General features: G+C 60.1%; 1 protein-coding gene across 1 annotated transcript in view; it reads left to right on the top strand.

The window, feature by feature from the left end:
• EFHD1 (EF-hand domain family member D1) overlaps positions 1 to 21,802 on the top strand; it is a 49,444-nt gene that overhangs the window by 670 nt on the left and 26,972 nt on the right. The window lies entirely within an intron of this gene.

The raw sequence follows: 21,802 nt of genomic DNA, 5'->3' as shown, positions 1-21,802 counted from the left end.
CCGCGCGGCGCGTGCGGCGTGGGGGACCCGCCCCAAGTGTCCCTGCGCGCGGCTAGGCTGGGGCCGCCCGTGCGGTCCCCTGCGCCCGCCCGTTCGTTGCGCGCCTCGCTTTGGAGCGCGACTTCGAGGAAAGGCAGCCCCCGCCGCGCCGCGCCCGCCCGCCGGTTCGAACTCGATTCCCCCAGGGGAGAAATTAGCCCCTGTCGCCCTTTTATCTTTTAAAACAAAAGGAGAAAGTTGATCCTTGGCTGCCGCGCGTTGTCTGCTACGCACGCGGAGGCTGGGAACCGAGACTCGGGTACACCCGGTGGAAAGCAGCCGGGTAGTCTCGCTGCTCGTGGGGCCCGAGGCGCGCGTTGGAACCGGCCCTGGCTGCCGGCTCGGGTCCCGCCGGGGCTCGTGCCCCCAGGGAGCGGCCGGAAGAGGCAGGCGCGCCGGGACCCCCGTCGGCCTTGTGGCCTGCCCGGCCTCCGGCCTCAGTCGCCCGCTCTGGAGAGTGGAGCAGTAACAGCGCCTGCCTTTTAAGGCCATCCAGTCCTTTGCCCACCGCGAGCTCCTAACCGAGCTATTAATATTATTTCCAGAATTGGGCCGAGACCGGAAAAATGCCCCGGGGAGCCGAGGCTGCCGGCCAGGTCACGCTTGGGGCGTTTTGAAAAGCGCCTGGAATGCGTGTCTGCCCTCGGCCAGGACGTTCTATTTAAAGGCGGCGTGGCGGGCGCCGCCCCCTGCCCTGGGGTCCACAAGGGCCGGCACCTGGGAACCCTGGGCTTGCCAACACCCTGGTTTCTCCAGCCCGGTTCTCTGCAGTTATTTCGGTTGGGGCCGCCAATGGGAACGCAGGCGTGGGGCAGTGGCTGGTGCGAGTTGCTGTGGCTCACCTGGGGTCCCTGGACTGCCCGGGCCGCCCCCTCCCCCATTCTCCCCCCAGCAGCTCCTCACAGTCCAGCTGGAATGGTGGTGGGGGCTTCATCTTCAGGCTGCTTTGTGGCGGCTCCGGATCCTTGTGTTTTTTCTGCAGAGCAAGCTTCGGGAAGAGAAGTTTGCTAGTTGGCCTGCAAGTTACAAAGGGATTCTGAGCAGCCAGAGGGCTTTGGGAGGCCCCGCCGGGTGCTGGCTGCCAGGGAGCAGGGGCTGGCCGAGTCAGCCAAGGGGGGAGCTACCTGTGGTTGGGCACCGCCACAGAGCTCCAGCCTGGCCCGTCCTGTGTGTGATCTCTCTCTCTCTCCCCCACCCCTTTCTTTCTGAAGATTTATCTTAATAGTTTGAAAGGCAGAGTTACAGAGAGAGAGATCTTCCATCCATTGGTTCACTTCCCAAATGGCCACCACAGTCAGGAATGAGCCAGGCTGGAGCCAGGAGCCAGGAGCTTCTTCTGGGTCTCCCACGTGGGTGCAGGGGCCCAAGGACTTGGGCCATCTTCTGCTGCTTTCCCAGGAGCATTAGCAGGAAGTTGGATCAGAAGTGGAGCAGCTGGGACTCGAACCGGCACACATATGGGATGCTGGTGTCACAGGTGGGGACCTTACCCGGGTCTCACATGTTTCTTTCTCCCAAGCTACGATGTTGGTCAGCATTTGGTGTTGGGTTTTCGACACTTGCAACCACGATCAGCTTACACCAAAAGGGAATGATTTTGCTCATGGAATTAGCAAGCATCGCCGGCTCCAGCTACGGCCAGGCCCATGTGGGCTTAGTTTCTCCTTACCTGAGGCCAGCTTGTGCTCCAAGTCATCCACATGTCCCAGTGGCTCACCCCTGGAGGTGGCAGTGTGGCCCAGCAGCTCCCGGAAGCCCCGTGGGAAAGAGAAAGAGCAGCCACAGAGAGGCCGGGACTCGAACTGGCACCCATATGGGATGCCAACACCGCAGGCAGTGGCTTTACCCGCTACACTGCAGCGCCGGCCCCCTTACCATTAGTTCTTAACCTGCCTCGCCGCAACACCAGCCCCATCCTTTTTGGTTCTTGCTGATTCTTCAACAGTTCCTGCCATCTGGGGAGTTCACTGTTCCGATGGGCCAGGCCTGAGCTTTGTGCCCTGCCCCCTGGAGTGAGGCGGGGCCGTGCCCTCCCAGACCCTGAACCCCACCTTCAGACCAGCCCCATCCTGTAAAAATGGGTGCCGTGGCCCTGACGTCTCTCCAAGCCCCCGTCAGAGGCGGCGTCCCCAAGCTGTGCTCCGTGCTTCCCCCTTCAGGGTGCTTCTGCCCACCTTCCTACCCCAGGAGACAGGTCTCCCACGTGAGTGCAAGAGTCCGAGCACTGTGCCGTCCTCTGCTGCATTAGCAGGGAGCTGCATGGGAAGTGGAGCAGCCGGGACACAAAACTGGAGCTCGTGTGGGATGCCGCCATCACAGGCAGCGGCCAAACCCACTGTGCCACCGCGCCGGCCGCGAGAAGCAGTCTTGTGAGGCCCTGAAGGACACGACCTTGGCGGGAGCCAGGCTTCCTGGGCTCAGACCCCGCCCCTGCCGCTTGCTCCCTGGAATGGTGCTCGGGTCAGTCTGTGCCTCGGTTTCCCCTCCTGTCGGGTAGCTGTAGAACAGGACCTGCCCTCCTGGGGTTACTGCGCAGATTACACGAGCGCGTGTGACGCGGGTAGATTGGAGCTGGCCCGGGGCGAGCTGGGTTCTGGTCGCTGACCGTTTAGATTTTCGTGTCGCTGGCACGCTAGTGGAGGTGCAGTTTCTGTGTTGCCCTCTTTTGTTCTGACACCGGTAACCCCTTTGCCGAGTCCGAGGTAACCTTGGACATCATTGACCCTGCAGTAATGCGCAGGGTTGTGGGTCCCCTTGGCACTGTGGGTTTTGTCCCTCTGGGTTCTGTTGAAGGGACGCGGATCAGTGGCCGCTCTGCTGGGTGAGTGTAAGACCACCATGACAAATAGCTCAGACAGGGTGGCGTAAGACCCCGGGGGTGGTGTGGTGCAGTGGGTAACGCTGCCGCTTGCTTGGTGTACCCACCTCCCACCTGGAAGCGCCGCTTGGTCCTGGCTGCTCCACTTCAGGTCTGCGTCACTGCTTATGTGCTAGGGAGGCGGCAGATGGTGATGGCTCAAGTCCTTGGGTCCCTGCCACCCCCGCGGGAGACTTGGATGCAGTTTTTGGCTCCTGGCTTCAGCTTGGCCCAGCCTTGGCTGTTGGAGGAATTTGGGGAATGAACCAGTGGATGGGAGACTTTTCTGTGTCTGTGTTTTTCCCTTTCTCTCTGTTATTCTGCCTTTCAAATAATAAATCTTTCAAAAGAAAAGCACAGGGGCTGGAGTTTCGGTGTGGTGGTTAGGCCACCTCCTGAGAGGCTGGCTTCCCATGTGAGCACTGGTTGGAGTCCCAGCTGCTCCACTTCCACTCCAGCTCCCTGCTAATGCACCTGGGAACGCAGCAGAAGGTGGCCCACGTGTTTGGGTCCCTGCCACCCACGTCTGGAAGGTGTTCCAGGCTTCTACCTTGGCCTGGCCCAGCCCTGGCCATTGCAGCCATTGGGGAGTGGCCCGATGGATGGAGGACCTCTTCCTCTGTCTCTTCCTCCCTCTATGTCCTCTGCACACACCACCACAACAGAAAGGGGTGGGTGTTTGGTGTAGTCATTGTCACTCCTTGGGACACCAGCATCCTGTATTGGAGCTCCTGGTTTGAATCCTGGCTTCGCAGCTTCCCATCCAGCTCCCTGCTAACAGATACCCCGGGAGCTGGCAGCTGATGGCTCAGGTATTTGGGGAGTGAAACAGCAGTGGAAGATCTGTCTGTCTCTGTCTTTCAAATAAGATGAAAATGAATTTAAAAAAAAAAAAAAAATGGAGGCCGGCGCCGTGTCTTAATAGGCTAATCCTCCGCCTTGCGGCGCCGGCACACCGGGTTCTAGTCCCAGTCGGGGTGCCGGATTCTGTCCCGGTTGCCCTCTTCCAGGCCAGCTCTCTGCTGTGGCCAGGGAGTGCAGTGGAGGATGGCCCAAGTGCTTGGGCCCTGCACCCCATGGGAGACCAGGAGAAGCACCTGGCTCCTGCCTTTGGATCAGTGTGATGGCGCCGGCCGCGGCGGCCATTGGAGGGTGAACTAATGGCAAAGGAAGACCTTTCTCTCTGTCTCTCTCTCTCACTGTCCACTCTGCCTGTCAAAAAAAAAAAAAAAAAATCGGGAAAGAAGAGATTCATTCTCTCGGAGTCCAGATGTCGGCAGGGCCCTGCCCACTCTGAAGCTCCAGGGACGACTCCATCCTCGTCCCTCCCGGCTTCGGGTGGCCGCTGGCTGTCCTCGGCGATCCTTGGCTAACAGACGCCAGCACTGTAATCTCGCCTCTGTGGCCAGCCCGTGTTCTTCCTGGGGGTGTGTCTGCGTCTTCCCACAGCCTTCTCGTAAGAATACCAGCCGCTGGACTTGGGGCCCAACCCCGTGGCCTCATCTTTAACACGTGTGTCCCCAGGGACCCAAGTGCGGTCGCGTTGTGAGGTTTGAGGTGGATGTGGGTTCTGGGGGCCACCGTTCGCCCCAGTGTAGGGAGCGAGAGGAGCTGCCCAGTCCTTGCCCAGGCCCCTCTGAGAAGGCCCAAGGCCAACCCTGATTCAGACGCATCTACCCCCCCAACCACAGGAGCAGCCACGGCGCCCCTCCCCCTCCCATGCTGGCGAGCCCTTGACTTTGGGCAGGGGTTCTACATGGAGCAGTTTCTAGATTTATATCCTGATGTCGCTTCATTCCACGCGGCCCCTCGCAGGGGAAACCTGATTAGACCAGGTACGAAGCAAGCCCATTCATTCCTTTTGTGCTGGCCTAGACAGATTCACTGATACAGGGAAGCCTGCTCTGAGCTTTGAAGTCTGACTTTGCTACTTGCAAGCAGTGGGCTCAGGGGTCGCTTGCATTTCCCAGGTGTTGGGTTCCTGGAGGCAGAACCCTGCCTTTGCGGGCGGGGGCCCTGTTAGGGAAGGGCCTGGCCCCGGCTGGGCTGCCGTGGGCCTGGTCGCGAGCGTGGGAAGCGTGCGGCGTTCTCGCTGTTTCCAGGCGCGTTACTGGATAGCCTGGGCCAGGAGAAGCGTGGCCTGATTTTGAGAGCAGTGTGAGGAGGCCAGAAGTAACCGAGTCCGCGGTGTGTGTCGGGGCTGTAACGCGAGCTGGCCGAGGCGAGGCGAGGCGAGGTGGGAACCTTTGCTTACTCCGGACCCGGGCAGGGGCCCCTCTGAAGGGGGCCTGAATGCAGCTGGGGTGTTTATGCAGAAGCCTGCGTGTCAGCTCCCCAAAGAGAGGGTGGGAAGAGGAGCCTTCGGCCACGGGGAGGCTGCCTCTGTTGTTTAGAATCCAAAATGGTGATGTCACTACACCCTGACACCGCGCCAGCGTGAGGAGGCGAGGTTGTCGTCTTGCTGGGACTCTTCGTTTCCCTCCCCGGCTTCTCCTTCTGGCCCCTTGGCCGAGGGGTGCTGGGGGGGGGGGGTGGAGGGAAGGCGCCCACCCTGGGCGGATCCACTTGAAAGACGGCAGAGGCGGGCGGAAGTCCATGGAAGTTCCGTGCTTTGCTTGCCCCTGGAGAAGACCAGGAGCCCCTTCTGAGGGTGGCTGCAGCCCGCAGTGTCACCTGGGAGGTCAAAGTCCCTCACCCGCCTGGGTTTTGTCCCTTTGAGAGGCGGACAAGGTGACGGGGGCTGGTCTGGATCCTTGGGGAGGCGTGGCTCCTGCTGGTGAGAGGTGGACAAGGTGACCGGGGCTGGTCTGGATCCCTGGGGAGGCGTGGCTCCTGCTGGTGAGAGGCGGACAAGGTGACCGGGGCTGGTCTGGATCCTTGGGGAGGCGTGGCTCCCGCTGGTGAGAGGTGGACAAGGTGACCGGGGCTGGTCTGGATCCCTGGGGAGGCGTGGCTCCCGCTGGTGAGAGGTGGACAAGGTGACCGGGGCTGGTCTGGATCCTTGGGGAGGCGTGGCTCCTGCTGGTGAGAGGCGGACAAGGTGACCGGGGCTGGTCTGGATCCTTGGGGAGGCGTGGCTCCTGCTGGTGAGAGGCGGACAAGGTGACCGGGGCTGGTCTGGATCCTTGGGGAGGGGTGGCTCCCGCTGGCCCTGTCTGGGTCCTGCTTCTCAGGTCGAGGCCATCACCTTTGGCGCTCCCGTGTCACGGGGTGCTGGAGGAGCTGAGAGGGGGCTCCCCAGCGGCTGACAGTTTAGTCCTTGTCGGGAGGTTTTCTCTTCCTCCTCCTTCATTGCTCCCCGCCTCCCCCTCTCTGGGACGTCGGCTCCGCCCCCGTGTTACGGAGCCATCGCGCTTTGGGAGAATTTGAATGACGCGGATTTGAAATCGCGTGATGGAATCGTTGGTCTTCCAGCTGGGAAACAGAAGAGCTGCTGCTGCCTTGTGAGATTCGCTGGAAGCCCCCTGATTTCAAAGCTCTGGTCCAGCGGCCCCAAACTTTACCATCCGAGCCCTGTGGCACCGCCCCCACCCCCTCCCCGGTCCAACTGGCCAATAAGAATACCTCTTCCATTGATTGACATGTGGCTTTGGCATGTGTGGCTGAGCTGGTGCATCTCCAAAGTCGTGCCGGATGACCCAAGCATCCAAGGGTCAGGTCTTGGGAGCTTGGGGAGGCCAGGCTGTCCATGACGGTCACGGAGAAGCCCAGGGCACTCTCGAACACACACCCTTGCACTCGCACACACATGGCCTGCACGTGTGCTCACAAGCGTGCACGTTCCGTCTCACACGTGCCTAGTGCCTGGCTTCCTCCACGTCTGACTCCCCTCCTGGGACAAGCCTCCACGGCCTCCTGCCTCTGTGTCCCTAGCGCTGGTGACCAGCGGACACCGTGGGGCTGAATCTTAGCTGCTCCTTGGAGGGCCTGCGCGTGAGGAGCTGGGTAAGCTGCTGGGGTGTGGAGCAGGCTCCTCTCCTGCAGGAGGAAAGCTGGCCTGTGGTCAGTCACTTGCCAGGGCACAGACCTGAAGCCTCTCGGCACCTTGGTGGTGCCAAGGCCGCATGGACCTTCTGTTGTGTGGCTGGGAGCCCTGCGATCCCATGACCAGCGTTGTCTGTCCGGTTTCTGGAGTCTGCTCCCGTGGTCCAAGGTGGTGAGGGTGGGGACAGGGACGAGGAGCCTCTTTCTCATCTGCTGGCTGGCCATTGGTTCACTGACCCATTTGTTTTTCATTCTCTCAACCTGCCAGGTCCTGGGTTATGCGGGAGGGTGCAGAAGGTTCTCTCTCAGCTTCTGAGCTGGACTGAACCTGATGCTGCGTGTCAGGAAGAGTGCAGCTCCCCTAACCCCCCCTCCCCACATTCAGGACGCTGCAGGGAGCTTAGCAGACCCTGTGAGATGCCAGGGCTGGGTCGAGGCAGAATGACTCCAGGCTGCTGCGCCCAAGGCGGGGCTCCCGGCCACCCTGCACACAGCCAGGCCAGGTTGCAAAGGGACTCGGGCCTCAGCTGGAGACAGCTGTGAAGTCCCTGGGGAGGACCCTTTGGAGACAGGGGTTGGGGATGAGCTGCCTTCCCAGGCCATAGTAGAGAGCTGGAGCTGGATCAGAAATGGGGCAGCCGGGACTCAAACCCCTGCCTAGACGGGATGTCGGCACTGCAGGCAGCAGCTTTACCCAGTACACCACCGTGCTGGCCCAGGCCCCATCTCTTAAATGTTCCACACCATCTCCCAGCATCATTGCCCTGAGGACCAAGCTGCCAGCACGTGACCCCTTGGGAGACACACTGGCAGCACAGCCAGATGCTAGCAGGCGGCCTTGCTGTTACTCGGCCTAGAGGTGGCCCAGGTGTGCTGCAGCTTAGAAACTCCTGTTGAAAAAGAAAATGAAAACTAATTCAGTGGCTCATAGGCCGTGGCGCGGGGGATCTGTGTCCTGGCGCCCGTGGTCAGAGCTGGAGCGTTTGGCTTCTTGCCTTTGAACCCTGGGGAATCCGGGGTGAACTTTCACTTGCACGTCTGCTGGGAGACCTGGTGTCTTATATGGATTTGTGGCTCCTTGCCACAGGAAAAGCTGGGATATGCTGGTTTGGAGGGAAGCAGGAGACGCTGCGTAGGTCACACTCATCCCTTATCAGGTGGTCTGGTTTGAGTCCTGGCTCCGCTTCCAACGCAGCTTCCTATTAACGCGCCTCCTGGGAAGGCAGCAGATGATGGCTCAAGTCCTTGGGTCCCTGCCGACCATTTGGGGGACCTGGTTTGAGTTCCTGGCTTCACTTGGCTCAGCCCCGTCTGATGCAGGCATTTGAAGAGAGAACCAGTGGATGGGAGATCCATCTCTTTCTGTCTCTCTGCCTTGCAAGTTAAAATGAAAATAAACGAAATTTTCAAAAGCTGTTTAAGACTTTGAGAGGGGCCCTTGTTGCAGTCCCGTGCCTGAGGGGTTGTCTCATGCCGGTTTGGTGCCTGGAGGTTGGGACATGTTGGGAGGCCTTTGGCCCAGGTAATGGAAAACTCTGCCCCAAACTCACTCATCAATAAAGAAATATAGCATCTCATGTAACAGGGTGTCCAGAGGACAAGGGTGGCCACAGGGCCAGCTTGGGTGCTGCTGTCATTAACACGTCCCACAGCAGCCTCTGTGTGGTGCTGGCGTCACCCTCGGGTGGCAAGACCCTCGGGTTTCCAGGCCACAGCCAGTGCAGCAAAACCCAGAGGCAGCAGAGAACTCGGTGTGGGTAGATAACAGGGAAACTGCGCCAGACTGTCCCGGTGTCAGTGCCGGCATCCCACGGAGCAGCCCAGCACAAGGGCGCGGGCCCCCAGGCCGGTGCTGCCCCAGGGAAGGCCCACTGACCCTGCTTGTGTTTGCCTGGGCTGGCAGCTGGCCAGGATGGGGCTTCTGTCGCTCAGGAGGGAGGGATGAGCCCCAGTGCTGTTCCTCTTGGGCCTTTTAACCAGAATTTTTTTTTTAAGAAGTGTTGTTTTGGTTTGCTTGTTTCAATGTGTGAGACAGACAGGGATGCATGAGCTACCATGTACTGGCCCGCTCCCCGAATGCCAGAGGCCGGGCACTCCATCCTGGTCTCCCACATGGAGGCAGGAGCTCAGGCCTCCCAGGGTCCACACTGGCAGGAAGCTGGAGTCAGGAGCTGGGGCTGGGAATCAAACCCAGGCACTCCGGTGCCGGAGGCAGGCGTTGTAACCGTTGGGCGGAATGCCCGCCCCGGTCTGGAGCTCCTTGGTGGAGTCGTTACCGTGGCTCTCACGTCCTCCTGTGTTTTGTGTGCCTCGGCCAGCAGCCCTGGGTTGTGGAGCCCAGGCAGCGCGCAGCCCATTACCGGGGGCTGTCGAAGGCCTGGATGTGGCAGTCCTTGTTCCGGGGACTATCACTTCTGTCTCTTTACTCCAGATCCTCCGTGGGTGTGGCTCGCAGGCTGCTGGGAGGGCTGGTGGGGATGTCCCTGTCACTTGTCTCCAGGCCACCTTTCAGTTAAACCCCCGCTCGGGCCTCCGGTGCCCTCCTACCTCCACGGCAGCCCCACACACTGCACCTGCCTCTGGCTCTGACAGCCGATCGCTGATGCTGCCCCATCTCCTCCCAGAGGGATGCAGGGGCAGGGACCTGCTCCCATTTCCTTCCCCTCTTAGCCTAGCAACCTAGCTGGGTTGCTGAACCAAAGGGAAATTTGATTTTGCAGATGAGACCCGGGTCACCATTCCTGGTTCAAGGGCAGGCAGAGCCCTGGGGCAGGGGACCGGATGGGGAGCAGTGGGCTGGGTTGAGCCCAGAGTGGCGGCCCCGTCCCTGGCTGGCAGTGTGGCTGCCTGGCCTCTCCCTCCCAGGCCGCCTCTGGGCCGCACTGGTAGCCCCGGCCCTCTGCCAGCTCGGATCAGGTTTGCAGGAAGTGAGAGGACGTTGTTCAGGACTGCTATGTGCCCAGGGCCGGCCCCTCTGCCCCTTCCTGGGGGAGAAACAACAGAGGCTCGCCTCCCACCCCTGTCCCCTCCAAGGCTGCTGTGGGCCCCAGCCCTGGGGTTGGCCGCCTGCACCCACCTCCACCCACCTCCGCTCACTGAGCACCCATTGTGCCTCTGTCCAGCCCTTGCCAAAAACACGCAGCCTCTGACAGCCCCAGCACTTTGCCCACAGGGACTGGGACAGTGCGGTGGCCTTGGAGAAGTGCTGGCCCCGGATCCTGCATGACTTGGCCTTGGTGGGGGTCTCTTCCCCTCCCTAAATGCCTCGTGCCCCCCTCCCCTAAAGAGCAGCTGGCTTCAGTGAGCCCCTGGCTTCCCTGGTGACACCTGACCGCCTCCATGTGCTGACCCTGTGCTTCGAGGTTCACACCTGTCCTGGGAACTCGCTCCTCATAGCTCTGGCACACAGGCGAGGCAGGTGAGGCACAGGGAAGCTAGGTAACTTACCTCAGGGCACACAGCTTTATATGTGTAAGGTTCCTTTATTTGAAAGGCAGAGTTACAGAGAGAGAGGGAGAGACAGAGATCTTCCATCTGCTGGTTCACTCCGCAAATGGCCCCAGTGGGTCTCCCAAGCAGGTGGCAGGAGTGACAGAGATGGAGAAACACACAGAAGAAGAGAGAGAGCTTTTCCATCTACTGGTTCATTTGCCAAATGGCAGCAACAGCCAGGGCTGGGCCAGGCTGAAGCCAGGAGCCAGGAACTCCATCCAGGTCTCTCACGTGGGTGGCAGGGGCCCAAGCACTTGATCCATCATCTGTGCCTCCCAGGCTCATTAGCAGGGAACCAGATCAGAAGCGGAGGAGCTGTGATGGGGGATGTGCGTGACCCAAGCCCAGCTTAACCCTACTGCACTACAACACCCGCCCCAACACCACACATCTCACAGTGATGCAGGTGCATCCTGAACCACGTGCCACCTGTACCCTTGTGCCCCGGGGCGGGAGCCTCTTTCAGGAGCGTCCTTCCTACCCCCCAGCCTCTCAAGCTCCAGATCTCAGCCACCCTTTTTTTTTTTTTTTTAACATTGATTTATGTATTTGAAAGGCAGAGGTACAGAGAGAGAGAGAAAGAGAGAGAGAGAGAGATCCTCCATCTGCTGTTTCACTCCCCCAAATGGCCATAATAGCTGGAGTTAGGTCTTTCTGAAGTCGGGCCCCCTCCTGGTCTCCATGTGGTGTAGGGGCCCAAGCACTGGGGCCGTCTCCCATTGCTGTCCCAGGCGCATTAGCAGGGAGCTGGATTGGAAGTGGAGCAGCTGGGACTCAGACTGGCATCCATGTGGGATGCTGGCACCGCAGGCTTTGCTGGCTACGTCACAGCGCCGGCCCCTCAGCCATCCTTGACGCTGCCCCTTGCATGGCCTCTGCCGGCTGCCTGGCCCCAGCCCTGGGTCGCCCCCTTGTCCCTGGCCTACCCTGTGCACCCTCCATGTAGTAGCCAGAGGCACCTCATTATGCTGCTTCCTCCTCAGACCCCCTTGTGGGTTAACTGCAGCATAGAACATGCAGTGGCTCCCTAATGCCCATGCACTAAGTGCAGACTCCCCATGCTGACCGGCTGCTGCTCTCCTGCTCTTGCTGGGCTGATGGCCTGCACAGCCTCTCTGCTGTATCCCCCAGTTTCCAGTCAGGTACACTGAGGCCAGTCCTCATCCCCCTTCCAGAGTTAGCCCTGGGAGAGCAGAGACAGGGTCTCCACGACTAAGTGTGGCTGACTCCTCCCTACAGTCCCTACGCCCACACTGGGGCTGGGCCCAGGGCCATGGGCAGGGCAGCACCTTGACCTCCAGAGGTGTCAGAGCTCTGCCACTGCACCCCGACCCTGATTACCCCCGGGAGGGCGCCTCCCAGCTCTCCGTGGCCAGCGGAAATAAGGTGGGCCTCCAGCAGGGTGAGAGAGGTGGAAAAAGGCAAGTGGCCACCGTCTCAGGTTGTCCCCAAGATCGCGTGACCACTGGGTGTGCAGTCACAGCCTCAATTAGGTCACTGGGCTCCAGCCGGCAGGCTGCGGGCTTCAGGGTAATGCAAGCCTGGGGAGCAACATGGGGAGGGGTCTGCTCTCAGGGGGCCCAGGGCTCTGCGGCTAGAGCAGGCGGCGGCCCAGTGTGCATTTCCTTCTCCTTTGGGACCACAGCCGAAATCCCTCATCCTCCTGGGGGGGCATGAGCCCTTGGCCACCGCCCCGCCCCCCAGACCTGTGCTCCCAGGGTGATTTCCTTCCCAGACTTCCGTGATGTGGGAGTGGTTGGGGGCCCTGCTGGGACGACGTGGAAACCCCATGGTGTTTGGCTGACCCCTGCCCTGGGGTCCACGAGGCCCCTGGAGAGTCCTGGAGAGCCAGGTTTACCCCAGTCCTATCTCCTGGTCCCAGGACCCTCCCACCAGAATTTTCTTTTTCTTTTTTTTTTTTTTAAGGCAGAGTGATAGGGAGAGAGGTCTTCATCTGTTGGTTGATTCCCCAAACGCCTGCAACAGCCGGAGCTGGTCCGGTCCTTAGCCAGGAGCCAGGAACTCCCTCCGGGGCTCCCACGTGGGTGGCGGGGGCCCAAGCTGCCTCCCACGATGCACTGGCAGGAAGCTGGATCGGAAGCAGAGCAGCTGGGACGTGATCCCAAGCACTCCGGTGTGGGCCGTGAGCCTCCCGGCTGCGCCACTTGCCGCCCCGCCTGTCAGGGCTTCTACTTCTCAGGGCAGCGCAGCGTCCAGGTCTCTAGGGCCACGTCCCCTTGCCAACACTCCCAGGCTCGTTAAGGTGGCCCGACGAGAAGAGCACTGTGCGCCTTGCTCCCGGCCTCACTGGCAGAGACTGCCCAGGGCAGGACAGCATTGCCCGTGACCTCTGCACCTGGCCCATCCTCTTCCCATCCATTCCGGTGAATTGCCCGGAACTCTGCCTGCATCTCCCTCACCATTCCGTTCCCAGACCTCATCCCCGGCCTCCTGCATTTCCCAACAAGGGTCCCGCATCTCCAGAGGCCAGGCGGAGACCCCAGGCTGAGGGCCTTTCTCTTCGTGAGATGCTGGCAGAGCTGGGTGCAGAGCCAGGGCTTACCCTGTTCCCTGTTACTTCGGGCTAATATCTTGGGCTTCCCACAGATCCACGGCTTCCGCATCTGTAGGTTCAAAGCAGCCATGGGTTGAAGATATTTGAAAACTATCATTTAAAAATTTTTTTTAAAGATTTATTTATTTACTTGAAAGACATAGTTACAGACAGAGAGAGAGAGGTCTTCTCTCTACTGGTTCACTCCTCCAGTGGCTGCAACAGCTGGAGCTGAGCCGATCCAAAGCCAGGAGCCAGGAGCTTCTTCTGGGTCTCCCACGTGGGTGCAGGGGCCCAGGCACTGGGGCATCTTCTGCTTTCCCAGGCCGTCAGCAGGGAGCTGGATTGGAAGTAGAGCAGCTGGGACCCGAACCAGTGCCCAAATGGGATCCCGGCACTGCAGGCGCATGCTTGACCTACTGTGCCACAGCACTGGCCCCTTGAAAGCTCTCAGAGCTAACAGGGCTGGTGCTGTGGTGTAGTAGGTAAAGCTTCCACCTGCAGTGCCGGCATCCCATATGGGCACCAGTTCGAGTCCCAGCTGTTCCACTTCCAATCCAGCTCCCTGCTGTGGCCTGAGAAAGCAGTAGAAGATGCCCCAAGTCCTTAGGTCTCTGCACCCACGTGGGAGACCTGGAGGAAGCTCCAGGCTCCTGGGTTTGGATCAGCTCAGCTCTGGCCATTGCGGCCACCTGGGGAGTGAACCATCCATGGAAGACCTCTTTCTTTCTCTGCCTCTGCCTCTGTAACTCCACCTTTCAAATAAATAAATAAATCTTTAAAAAAAAAAAAAAAACAGCTAACAGCGTTGGCATCAGCTGGGCAGAGGAGGAACTGAAGGCCCAGAGAGTTCAAGGTTCAAGTAACTCACCCAGAGACGCACAGCACAGCCCACGGTGGTGCCTCCCCACATAACAGGGTCTGCAAAGGCGGGGTTACGTGGGCAGGGCAGAGAACTGTAGGATCTGTGGACGGCTACAGGCGTGTGCTCAGGGGCTGAGCGGAGAGGGAGAGCCTTACCCAAGCCCCTTGGGCACCAAGCTGCTTGGTCTGGGAGACCCGAGGCAGGGGTCCGAGCACAGCGGGGCGCGCCCAGCCTGGCTGCCCTCACTCACCTTCCTCGGGGGGGGGAGCCTGTGGCACCCGTGGGAGGATTCGTGTGCAGCGGCCCCTCCCTGTTTGGGCTGCCAGGCAGCTGGTTTGGGAGCTTGAAGCTGGGGGAGGCTGGTGCAGTGAGTGGCCACCCTGTGTGGTCACCACTGCCCGCCCTCCTTCTGAGTCCACGTGACAGTCCCTGGCAGGGCAGTACACTCCCACTGCGAGCACTCGGGACAAAGCGTGTCTGTCTTGGAGGCCTGGGGAGCGGCCATGGCTCTGCCTTCCCTCTGCTGAGCACACAGTGGGTGGCCCTCCAGCTCTGCCCTGCCTCTCACCTTTTTTAAAATATAGTTTTTAAAAACTTTTTTTATTTGAAGAGAGAGAGCGAAAGAGATCTTCTGTCCACTGGTTCGCTCCCCAAAATGTCTGCAACAGCAAGGGCTGGGCCAGGCCAAAGCCGGGAGCCCAGAACGCAGTCTGGGTGAGCGGGAAGAACTTGAGCCATCATCTGCCACCTCCCAGGGTGTGCGTTAGCAGGAAGCTGGAGCAGAAGCAGAGGGGCTGACACTCAAACCAGGCTCTCCCAAGCAGTGAGCTAACTGCTGTGCCAAGCCCCGCCCCTCCCAGCTTTTTTTTTATGAACTTCCACACCTGCACAGTCAGCTCTTGGGACCCTCGGGGGCTGGGTTCTGAGACCCCAACCCATGCATGCTCAGGTCCCTTAGTAAAATGGCTTAGCATTTGCATGTCACCGGCATAACCCTCCCATACGCTTTAAATCACTTCTAGATTATTGAATACTTAGTACAAGGTAAATGCTGTGCTAATAGTTGTTATACTGTGTTGTCTAGGAAATAACGACAAGAACAAAGGATGCAGTTTTCCCCCCAAATATCTTCAGTGATTGGTTGAATCCGCAGGTGCCGACTCTGTGAACACAGTGGGGCTGGCTGTATGTGGGGGGCTGGCTATACCGGGGCTGACGGGGAGGGGTGTTGCAGCCGCCACTGGTTCCTGTGGCCTGCCAGAGTGTTGGGCTCTTACCAGGAAAGGGAGTTAGCCGGACGTGCGCCCGGGAGCACGGGCTCCGCCCAGAGCAGATGGAGCTGGAGTGGGGGGCTGCTCTGCAGCCACCCCCAGCCCCGCAGCGCCCCCTGTGGCTGCCGCCGTGGTACACGCGCAGCGAGATGCGCTCAGCCCCTTCAGGGAGTTCCAGTGCTGCCTCCCTGCTGCCCGGCCACATCTCCCCCAGACCGCCTTGAGCGGCCAGCCCTCCCTCCTTCTGGGACATTTCTGCAACCCTGGACGGGTGGCCGTGGCCCCTCCCCGGCGCTGTCCCTCTGCTGCTCTCCAGCTAGTCCGTGTCTTTGTCATCTGCCTGCCCCCTGGGACTGGTCTTTGTCCTTGCCTTCTGCTGGGGAGAGGCCCCAGGTAGCTGTGAGCCAGGTGGCGGAGGAGGGGATGAGTGGATCAAGTATTTGGAGCAGAACAGAGGGCTAGGGGCTCACGGGGCAGGAATGGCTGTGAGCCGTCTCCTGGGAAACCGAAGGCCTGGACTGCAGGTTTTGTCCCTGTCCTTGCTCTGAGCCTGCTTCCCCTATGCACACAGGCCTTCCCCAGCCTGCAGCAAAGGGGAGAGGGAGGAGCGGGGGGTTGCCGCGAGGGAAGGCCTGCACAGATGACGGGGAGCCAGGCACCCCCGAGAAGTGGGCAGGCAGGGAGGGTGACCGTGGGGAGTCCCTGGGACTCATCTAGAGAGAGACCATTGGAGACGGGCACGGGTGCCCCCGGGGGGGCTCCTACAGAGACCACCTGTTGCTGGGTGCAGCCTACACTGCTCTTCTCTGTCTTGAAACTGCTGGGCGTGCCCTTGGCTTTCGGCACAGCGGTTAAGGCATAGCTTGGGACACCGCATTCCCTATTGGAGGGCCTGGGTTTGACTCTTGGTCCCGCTCCCCCTTCCAGCTTCCAGCTAAGGCACCTGGGAGGCAGCAGGCGATGACCCGAGTACTTGGGTCCCTGCCACCCACATGGGAGACCTGGATTGAGCTTCAGGTGCCTGGCTCAGTCCTGACTGTTCCAGGCATTTGAGGAAATGGACGGAATATCTTTGTCTCTTTCTCTGTGTCTTTCACACACACGCACACACACACACACACACACTTTAAGAATGTGCCTGGGAGTCACGGAGGAGCTTGCACAGATGCAGGTTCTGAGTCAGCAGGGCCGGCCCAAGTCTCTGCATTTCCAGCACCGTTGGGCGATCGGCTGCTCTGGTCTGGGAGGCGCGCCGGGAGTGGCCAGCACCAGCTGTTTGAATAGGCAGCCCCTGGTTTTCCTACAAGGCCCTTCCGTGGAAAGAGCAGGGTCCTGGTGGTCTCTGGGGTGTTGGTGCCCCTTCTCCCCATCCCCCACCCCACCGCGGACTACTAGGCGGCTTCTGGGGCACCGCCCCATCCTGAGAGCCCGGGGTGAGGGAGGCTGGACCCCAGGCAGACAAAGGCAGGCTGGCCTCTTTCTTCCTTAGTGCAGGACGGCTCCGGGGAGCTGAAAACCAAGAAAACCCAGGGGCCCTACGCAGCCGCAGCCAAGAGAATGAGCGATTCATGGGCTGGGGAGGCCCCAAGCTGGCGACACTGGAAACTGGCCCTTGTCCCTTTCGGTGGGGTGGGGGCCGGGGATCCCGGTGGTGCCCCTCACTCTGCCATTTAGTGATGGCCCCAACCAGGGACCTTTGCCAGGGGGCCCTAGGGCTGGCCAGAGAAGCCCTCAGTAAGTGCTGGGTGGAGATCCAGCGCGAGGGGCCAGGGCGGGTCCCCCAGAGTGAGCTGGGGATGGGCAGTTGTTCCGAGCGGGAGCCCTGGACGCCGTGTGCTTCCTCTTGTGCCTGCAGACAAGTCTGACTTTGTCCAAAGAGCCTCCTCCCTGCCCGCTGCCTGGCGCCAGCCCCGCATGCGGGGTCACCTCCTCTGGGCCCCTGCCCAACTCTGCGAGGCACACAGGGCCCAGGCCGCCCCGCCCAGTACACAGGTGGGGTCGCGTCTGTGCTGGGTCTGAGCCCGCTCTGTGTCTGCAGGGCCACCCCGGGGGCCAGGGGGCCGGAGCCTCTCCCTGGCAGCGCCTGGGAGGACAGAAGGGACTTTACATTGTAGGCTCCGAGCGAATGGAAAGGGAGCAGAAAGCGCTCCAGTCCAGGAGGAAGCCCCGGGAAAGACACGGGCAGGGCCTTGGGATTATGGGAGGGTTTTCTTTACTAGGTTGGGTAGCTTTTCATTTAAAAAAAAAAAAAATCTGGTTTAAATTTTCGTTAGAAGAAAAGAAAAGGAGCTAAGATGTTGGCAGGGGCTCAGGGAAGCTGCGACAGGCGTTTGGAAGACGTGAAGGCGGGGAGAGAAGGAAGTAGTGTTTTGGTGATTTGAAATGTGGAGAAGGGGACTTAGGCCCAGCTTAGGGGGAGAAAGGAAGCCACAGCGAGTGGAGTGTCAGGGCCGGGGCCACCTCTGGGGTCTGTGCCCTGGTACCCGCCCCAGGCCCTAGGTCAGGATAGCCAGGGCTGTGACCACATCTGCCTCAGGGGAGGAGGCGAGGATGTTTCCAGAATGATGGAAACACGTCTGCCTGCCCAGGCCTCCCCTAGAGGTCAGGTCTGCTGTGACGTCACCTGTGTGCAGAGGGCTGGGAGGGACCCTCGGCACGGTAAAGACGGTTGCGCCAGAGGCCAGCTTTGTGGCACAAGCAGGTAAAAATCATGTGGGCACCATTTGTGTCCCGGCTGCTCTACTCCTGATGCAGCTCCCTGCTAATGGCCTGGAAAACAGCGGAAGATGGCTCAAGTGCTTGGGCCCCTGCACCCACATGGAGACCTGGAAGAAGCTCCTGGCTCCTGGCTTTGGCCTGGCCCAGCCGTGGCCATTGCATCCATCTGGGGAGTGAACCAGCAGATGGGAGATCTCTCTCTTCCTCTCTCCCCTCCTCTTCTCTGAAACTCTGACTTTCAAATACACAAATAAATCTTAAAAAAAAAAAAAAAAAGACATTTGCCCCCAGCCCCTTCCATAGGCCTCTGCTGGGTCCTTGTCCGGCCGTGGAAACAGCCAGGGGTGAGACGCGGGCTCTGATGTTGTCCTAAAGCCTCGGGAAGGCTTTATCTCGTTTCCTTTGCTGTGTCTCCTGAACACCTCCCTGCGCGGTTCCTGTGCTCGCCGCCGGGGCAGCCTTGGCCGTCTGGGGCTCATCGGGATTTCTCTCTTCCCTGAAGCCTGCTGCGCAGCGCGGCCCTGGGCCACAGCTGGGGGTTGGGGAATCAGGCTGGGACCACCTGCTCCACCCCAGGGGGGCCTCCAGGGGCCCCCACCCGTCCTCGGAGGAGTGTGGAAGCCTTGAGTGAGGTCCGAGCTTGCCGGCAGGCTGGCAGTGCGGGCCCTCCCTGGGCAGCGTGAGTGCTGTGCCTCTGTCCGGGCACCGTGCTCCGAGGCCGAACTTGGAGTCCGTGGGTGCCGACGACCCGGAATGATGACTCCTGTCCTTTCTGCTGAGGGCTCCAGGTGTGAACCCCAAGAAACATCCATAGTGATGCGTTTATCGGGACGTTGAGGGTGCTCTGCTCCTCCCCTCCCCGTCCCCATCCCGTATCGCAGCACTAGTCGGAGTCCCAGCTGCTTTGTTCCTCCTCCCCCTCCCCCCTCCTCTCCTTCCCCTCCCCCTCCCCCTCCTCTCCTCCCCTTTCTCATCCTTTTTTTTTTAATTTAAAGATTTATTTGTTTATTTGAAAGGCAGAGTTACAGAGAGGCAGAGGCAGAGACAGAGAAAGGTCTTCCATCTGCTGGTTCACTCCCCAAATGGCAGCGACAGCCAAAACTGGGCCAGGCTAAAGCCAGGAGCTTCCTCTGGGTCTCCCACATGGGTACAGGGGCCCAAGCGCTTGGGCCATCTTCCCCTGCTTTCCCAGGCACATTAGCAGGGAGCTGGATCAGAGGTGGGGCAGCTGGGACCTGAACCGGAGCCCACATGGGATGCCGGAGCGGCAGGCCACGGCTCTAACCCACTGAGCCACAGCACCAGCCCCCTGCTTCACTTCTTATCTGGCCTCTTACTAATGTACCTGGGAGGGCAGCAACAGATGACCCAAGCGCCTGAGCCCCTGCCACCATGTGGGAGACCCAGATGGAGTCCTGGGCTCCTACCTTTGGCTTAGCCCAGCCCTTTGGGGGAATGAACCAGGGAATGGCAGCTCTCTGTTTCTCCCTCTCTTTTGGTCACTTTGCCTGTCAAATAAACATATATTTGAAGGGAAAAAAAAAAAAAAAAGAGGGCTGGCACTGTGGTGCAGTGGGTTAAGCCTCCCCGGCACCTGTGGCACCAGCATCCAGTGAATGCTGGTTGGAGTCCTGGCTGCCCCACCTCCGATCCAGCTCCTTGCTAACGGCCTGGGAAGAGCAGTGGAAGATGGCCCAAGTGTTTGGACCCCTGCACCCATGTGTGAGACTCAGGTGGAGTTCCAGGCTCCTGGCTTCAGCCCGGCCCAGCCCCAGCCATTGCAGCCGTTTGGGAAGTGAACCAGCGAATGGAGTCTACCTCTTTCTTTCTCTGTCTCTCTCTCTGAAAATCTGAGGTTAGTTCAGATCCACAGGAATGGACTTCACACCCTTCTGTGTGCCCCTCCCACTGTGCAGGAGATAGCGCGCGGCGCCCAGCTGTTGGTGAACTGTCAGCAAACACCAAAGGCGGGCGGCTGTAATTAATTCCTCGCAGGACGGCGGTCAAGATCACAAGGGTGCATGTATGAGGCGATGCCCCGGGAGCCACACAGCCGGCCAGCTGGAGTCACCACCCCTGTGTGAGCCCTATTGTGTAGCTGGCCAGCGGGTGCCGTGAGAGGAGCGGGGGAGATGGCACGGTGGCAGACGGGGACGGCTGAGGTCGAACCCTGCCGGGCTCCCACCTGCACAACCGAAGGAAGGCAGTGACCGCAGACAAAGCCTCGCCAGGGGTCGCTTTGGGGAGAGCAGGATGCGCTTCTGGGTGATGGATCCAGCTCGCTCCCCGGGGAGGGAGGGGCGTCTGCCAGGACCTCAGTGAGTGGCACTTGGCCCATGCTTCCTGCAGGAACGTGAGAAGTGACCTCTAGGAGGCACCTGGGAGGGCAGGGGGCAGCTGGCCCCATTCCCTTCTGTCCTGCCCTCCAGCTCGGAGACGCCCCTCCACCCTTGCACACTCAGCCCGCGCGCCGGCTTTATTCCCGGGCCCACCCCGGGGATCGCAGCGTCTTCTGTCTTTTCCATTTGCTCCTTGGGCTCGGCTGCTTCCCACCCACTGAGAGAAACTGGAATTCCTGTAGCTTGTTGCCCGGAGCCTGCTGAGGTCCTTCCTGACATACATACATACATACATTTATTTGTTATTTATTTATTTATGGCCTTTTGAAGGCCTAAAAGAGAGGTTTTCCAAATCCTCCGGAGCACTGTGGACAGGAGCAAGAGGACACCAGTGCCTGCATCCGAGGGCGGCTCTCGCCCGGCCTGACCCCAGATCTGACGCCCCTTTGTGTCCGGGAGCCCCCGTCCGCTCCTCCCCTCCTGTCCACCCGGCCTAGGGCGAGAACAGATCCCTGCCTTGTTCCCTGACCTTTGCTTATCGCCCCTCCTCCTGGGCCGCCTCTCTCCTGTTCCTGAGCGTTCACCTGAGCCTCCTGACTGCTCCCTCGTCCTTCCCTTCTCTGCTAACCGGCAGGAGCCAGGCCTTCAGTGCGCGCCCTGCCTGGCTTCAGCCCTCCCCGCTGCAGAGCATGCTGGGATGCCCACCCACCGTGCGCCGTTTTCCCAGGATCTCAGTGTTGCCGGGACCCCAGGGTCGTTTAACTGGGCCACCTGCATCTTCTAACGCAGAATCACCCAGGTGTCTCCTGGGACGCTCCGTGGCCAGGATGCGCCTTCTCTGGTGACAAATCCCCACCCCAGAGCCCCGTGTGGCTGTGTCTGTGTGCTCTGTTCCCCTCTTGTCCGTTGTGGACACATGAGCATGGTTCTGGAAAGTTCCGCGCCGCTGAATCCGGTGTACCTCGTGTAACAGAGACTCGCGGCCTGTGCGTCAGAGCTCTCTCTACTTTTTGGGTCTCGTTCACGTTGGCCACTTTGCAATAAGCTTCCGCCCGTCTGTCATTCCCAGGCGTAGAGGGCAGCTCTTGGCCAGACTCTGGGCGCCCCCAGAGTGGAGCAGAGTGTGGGGTGGGTGTTGGGGGGGACTGCGGTGCCCTTTGCTTGGGGTTTGCAACTATTCATCCTTGCCAGTGTGATTTCATTTCTTTCTTTCTTCTTCATCTTTTCTTTTTTTTTTTTTTTAAGGTTTTATTTATTTATTTGAGAGGCAGAGCTACAGAGAGAGGAGAGACAGAAAGAAAGGTCTTCCATCCACTGATTTACTCCTCAAATGGCCACAATGGCCCGAGCTGGGCTGATCTGAAGCCAGGAGAAAGGAGCTTCCTCCAGGTCTCCTACGCGGGTACAGGAGTTCAAGGACTTGGGCCATCTTCTACTGCATTCCCAGGCCACAGCAGAGAGCTGGATCGGAAGTGGAGCAGCCGGGACTTGAACTGGCACTCATATGGGATGCCGGCACTGTAGGTGGCGGCTTTTACTTGCTACGCCACAGCGCTGGCCCCTCACCTGCTGTCGAGCCCCAAACCCTACATAAAACTCCGTACTCACAGAGCAATGACCACTGTCCCCTCCCCCGTCCCCTGAACGTGAGCACTCTGGGGTCCTCACACAGGTGGGATCACG

The sequence above is a fragment of the Oryctolagus cuniculus genome, chromosome 3, assembly GCF_051225735.1.
Source record: "Oryctolagus cuniculus isolate XC-2025 breed Fujian yellow rabbit chromosome 3, ASM5122573v1, whole genome shotgun sequence".
NCBI classification, from domain to species: Eukaryota; Metazoa; Chordata; class Mammalia; order Lagomorpha; family Leporidae; genus Oryctolagus; species Oryctolagus cuniculus.
This window is presented reverse-complemented; position numbering and strand designations above follow the sequence as displayed.